The 5,148-nt window shown below is 52.3% G+C and overlaps 1 long non-coding RNA gene across 1 annotated transcript in view; it reads left to right on the forward strand.

Moving 5' to 3' along the window:
* Positions 1 to 1,325: 1,325 nt before the first annotated feature.
* The window catches only part of LOC108491514, a 5,209-nt gene continuing 1,386 nt past the window's right edge, over positions 1,326 to 5,148 (forward strand). The window contains exons 1-2 of the long non-coding RNA XR_001872784.2: positions 1,326 to 2,129; positions 4,441 to 4,703. This is a non-coding gene — a long non-coding RNA (uncharacterized LOC108491514). The remainder of the gene's footprint in view (positions 2,130 to 4,440; positions 4,704 to 5,148) is intronic.

Raw genomic sequence — 5,148 nt, forward strand, 5'->3', positions numbered from 1 at the left:
CCCAGGCCCGGCGGAGCCGCGATACCCCGCCCCGGCCTCGTCACCCGGTAGGCCCCCGGCGCAGCGAAGTTTTGACAGCTGCTCCAGTTGTAGTGGGGGATTCCCGTCCGCGAGCGACCGCGGCCTCTGCTAGGCTCCCTGACTAGGGCTCCCTCACAGCTCGGCCCCTCTCCAAAGGTTCCCTGACAGTCGGTTCCCTGGCGCTGGGCTCCAGGTCTTAGGCTCCCTGTGGATCGGCTTCCTCACAACTTGACTCTGTGTCCTAGGCTCCCTCACGATGAGCTCCCTGACGATCGGCTCTCCCTCCTAGGCTCCCTCACGATGAGCTCCCTGACGATCGGCTCTCCCTCCTAGGCTCCCTCACGATGAGCTCCCTGACGATCGGCTCTCCCTCCTAGGCTCCCTCACGATGAGCTCCCTGACGATCGGCTCTCCCTCCTAGGCTCCCTCACGATGAGCTCCCTGACGATCGGCTCTCCCTCCTAGGCTCCCTCACGATGAGCTCCCTGACGATCGGCTCTCCCTCCTAGGCTCCCTCACGATGAGCTCCCTGACGATCGGCTCTCCCTCCTAGGCTCCCTCACGATGAGCTCCCTGACGATAGGCTCTCCCTCCTAGGCTCCCTCACGATCGGCTCTCCCTCCTAGGCTCCCTCACGATGAGCTCCCTCACGATCGTCTCTCTCTCCTAGGCTCCCTCACGATGAGCTCCCTGACGATCGGCTCTCCCTCCTAGGCTCCCTCACATGAGCTCCCTCACGATCGTCTCTCTGTCCTAGGCTCCCTCACGATCGGCTCTCCCTCCTAGGCTCTCTCTCCTAGGGCTCCCTCACGATCGTCTCTCTCTCCTAGGCTCCCTCACGATGAGCTCCCTGACGATCGGCTCTCCCTCCTAGGCTCCCTCACATGAGCTCCCTCACGATCGTCTCTCTGTCCTAGGCTCCCTCACGATCGGCTCTCCCTCCTAGGCTCCCTCACGATGAGCTCCCTCACGATCGTCTCTCTCTCCTAGGCTCCCTCACGATCGGCTCCTACGTGCTAGGCTCCTTCTAGGCTCCCCTGGCTCGGCTCGCTTGCTCTCGGGGGCAGAGGAGGAGGAAGTTTAGCGGCAGTGGGTCCACACAGACACACTGGCACAGGGTCCTGTCAGGCGGTGAGGCCCGGGGAGGCTCCCCCGGGGAGACCCAGCCCACAGACCTCTCAAACTCGCCGGGCTCGCCCACACACAGGAGCCTCCCGCCCCCGCCCCCGCCCCCGCGCGTGGCCGCCACTCACGGGGCTGGCCCAGCGCATGCGCCGGCCAGGCCGCCCTGCTGACCTCACCGCCCCTCCCCCGTCCACCCTGCCGGCGGGGCCTCTCCGGCTCAGCTCCGGCTCGGGTGGAAGCCAAGCTGCGGACCGGAACTGTGGGATCGGGTCGGGCCTGACTGGGGAGGGGAGGGTGTCAACACCGAGGCGGCCCGTGGCGGGTCGGGTGCGGCCGGCGGCGGTGGCTTCACTAGACAACTCCACTTGCAGTTTCGGTTCTGTACGTCATCTTTCGGACACGGAGAGCGTCTAAAACCGAGAAAAGCCCACGATCGCGTGCACACACCCCGGTAGGAACCGACCCCCGCTGTGAGCGCCCTGAGCGTTCGGGCTCGGAAAACCGAAACCCTCTGAGCCTACTCCCGAAAAGCAAAAGGGAGGTATCACTGCTGCCGGAAGAGCAGACCCCCCGGGCGGAGCGCAGCCCAGGCTATCCCTTACTCGGACTGGAAAGCTGGACCCCGGCTGCGAGACTCCACACGTGCAAGGTGATGGGTCACCCGCATCTCCCGAGCGTCTCCGCCCGTGTGCAGGCGGCGACTCGCTGCGCTTTTTTGCATCTCCTGAAGCCGCTACCACGGTCAAAATAGTGAAGTCCCCTGCCCAGCGGCCAGCGTGTGGACGTGGACGGCCCCCATTCGGGCAGACCTCGGCTTCCAGGCACAGCCTAACCAAAAGCATAGTTTTCTCGGATGGCTGCAGAAAGAAATAGAGGCAAAGAGCCTTCTGAATTGTTTTCAGGGTTTAACCCCCTGCGGGCCTTTTCACGTTTGTTACCTTTACAGCCAAAGGAAGTCTGGAGTTGCAAAGAAGGCTGTCAAGGTAAAAGTTAATTACAAATTAGAAGGAGCTATTCTGCTTAGAAATACAACTTACTCATGATAAGTGATCAATTTGTAATATGACTTTTTTTTTTTTTTTGATCTTTTTGAGACAGGGTCTCCCTGTATCCCCAGGTGACCTGGAACTCTCTATGTAGACCCAGCTGTTCTCGAACTCATAGAGATCCGCCTGCCTCTGCCTCCTGAGTGCTGGGATTAAAGGCGTGCGCCACCACGCCCGGTGAAATATAACTTACGTAAAGTTCATTATTAAATACAAATATAAAAAACATGGTGGTCGTGATGGCTGAAAGCCTCTCTTCTCAGCACAGCACAGGCATCTGAGTCGAAGGCCTGCCAAGGCTGCATAGTGAGAGCCTGTATAAGAGATAAATAAATAAACACATATACGCACACACTTCTTTCTGCACATTAAACTTTAAAATAAATACACCAGAAATTGTAATTTTTCTAGACAATTGACCTTATTTTTACATTTTTACTTTGTGGTAATATAGATCAAACCCAGGGCCTTTCACATGCTAAGTAAGCACTCTACCACGGAGCTTGATTCCTGAACCCGGCTTTTAAATACGGACTTTTCTTTTTTGGTCTTTTTGAGTCAGGGTCTCTTTGTAGCCCCAGCTGGCCTGGAACTCGCTGTGTAGACCAGGATGGCCTCAAACGCACAGAGATCCGCCTGCCTCTGCCTACCACATTCCCTACCTTGCTGGCTAAATATGGACTTTTCCAACAAAGCTGTTGGCTTTTAGCACTACAATAAGAATAGTATTCATGGGGCTGGAGAGTTGGCTCCACAGTTAGGAACACTTGTTGTTCTTGCAGAAGACCCAGGTTCGAATTCCAGTACCCACCTGTCCTCTGTGGGCTTTGCACCACACGGGTGCACTTACCTATTATGCAGGCAATACACGCATACACATAAAATAAAAATAATAAATAAAAAATATTTCAAAAAAAGGATAGTACTGTGGCACAGGCCTTTAATCCCAGCGCTCAGGAGGCAGAGGCAGGCAGATCTCCGTGAGTTTTTAAGGCCAGCCTGGTCTACATAGTGAATTCCAGGATAGCTGGGGCTACAGGGAGACCCTGTCTCAAAAAAACCCAAAAAAAAAAAGACCAACCTGAGTGCTGCATGTCGGGCAGCACCAGCACTCAGGAGGCAAAGGCAGGCAGATCTATGTGAGATCAAGGTCAGCGGGACTACATAGATCAGGCCATCCAGGGCCACATACTAAGAACCTGTCTTTAAATAAATAAAATAAAATTATATATGTGCAAACATACACACAATTCAAAATCTTGCCAGGCATTGTGGTGCACACCTTTAATCCCAGCACTCCGCACTCAGGAGGCAGAGACAGGTGAATCTGTGAGTTTGAGGCCAGCCTGGGTCTACAAAGAGAGTGCCAGGCTAGTGAGGGCTACAAGGATACCCTCTCAAAAAAAATTCAAATATTTATTAGTGTCCAGTACTGAGATTAGAATATTCATTTCCTTCCACTGTGAGTTTCATATGCACAAAACTATAGATCACGATTTGGGGGGGGGGGGTGTATTGTTTTTTTGAGACAGATTCTTGAATCCCAGGTGGAGTGGAGTTCTAGAACTCTAGTTGCTGAGATGGCCTTGGATTCCTGGTTCCTGTCTGTATGTATATGCAAATACAAGTCACTCCTGCCTGAGAGTTAAAGAGGAAGAGTTTTAGAACAGAATAGTTGTAGAGTATACAGAAGGGCAGAAAGAGAGGATTGTACAGCAATGCTTCTAGACCAGTAAAAGGTGGTGAATATGAGGTTCTGACTTTAAATCTGCATTCCTTTGGCCAGGGTCTTTGTTTGTTTTGTTTTGTTTGACACAGGGTCTCACTGTGTTTCCCTGACTTGCCTGGAACTCACTCACTACATAGAATTCCTATTTTCCTGCCTCTGCCTCCCAAGTGCTGGGATTAAAGGTGTGTGCCACCACACCACAGGGCCTGATTTAAGAGGACCAATAGCAGGTTCATTAGCAGGTAAAACAAGATATAATGCAGAATGCTGATAAAGGTGCTATGGTTGAATTTGAGATGCCTGGAAGCCTCAAGTGTTGTCTTGTTCAGAGGGCTTTGGGGAAGTGATTGGATCACCAGGATCTGCCCTAATGAAGGGCATTCTTGGAGATGATGAAAACTAGGAGGTTGGTCTTGGTTGGAAGAGGCCACTGGGGTTGCCTGAGCCCTCTGTACTTCCTGCCACTGGCAGACAACTTTGCTCATCATGCCCTCGTCTTGGTGTTCTTTCCCATCCTAGGCCCATAGCCATGGAGCCAGCCAGCTGTGAAGACCAGGCTATGGAGACCAGGCTGGCCTGGACACTCAGGTCCAAAACCAGGATCCCAAGTAAATCCTGCCTCCCGCCTCCATTTTCCAGAATGTTCTCATACTGCCAAAAAAATGACTAACACAGAAGCACTGAAGGAACCTAACACAATAAAGGTTTTCCAGAGGTTTTCCTATTACCATGTCAGTCATGGAAATTACACATTCTGGGACCAAATGGCAAAAATTTAGAAGGTGGGTAGCTGAGGTTCCTCAAACTGAACCCACAGAAAGATGGGGTGGGGGAAGCTGGATGTGGTGGCTCACAGCCAGTTCAACCTAAACAGGCCAGGCGTGGTGCCTCATGACTCTAATCCCAGCACTTGAGGCAGAGGCAGACATTTCTGCCAGACCCTATCAAATATGCTTTTTTTCTTTCTTCTTTCTTTTATTTTTCTACACAAGGTCTCATTGTGTAGCCCAGATTAGTCTCCAGCTCATAATCCTTATATATGTACCACTGTGCCTGTCCTAAAAATGCTTTTTTTTTTCTGTCTTTTTGAGACAGTGTCTCCCTGTAGCCCCAGCTGTTCACTGAGATCCACCTGCCTCTGCCTCCCAAGTTTTTATTTTTTTTTTTAATTTGAGATCATAGATTTACAAGAAGTCATGCTCCTTTTTTAGTCCCCCCAAGTTATAA

The sequence above is a fragment of the Nannospalax galili genome, unplaced genomic scaffold (genome assembly GCF_000622305.1).
Source record: "Nannospalax galili isolate Female #2095 unplaced genomic scaffold, S.galili_v1.0 scaffold302, whole genome shotgun sequence".
Taxonomy (NCBI): Eukaryota; Metazoa; Chordata; class Mammalia; order Rodentia; family Spalacidae; genus Nannospalax; species Nannospalax galili.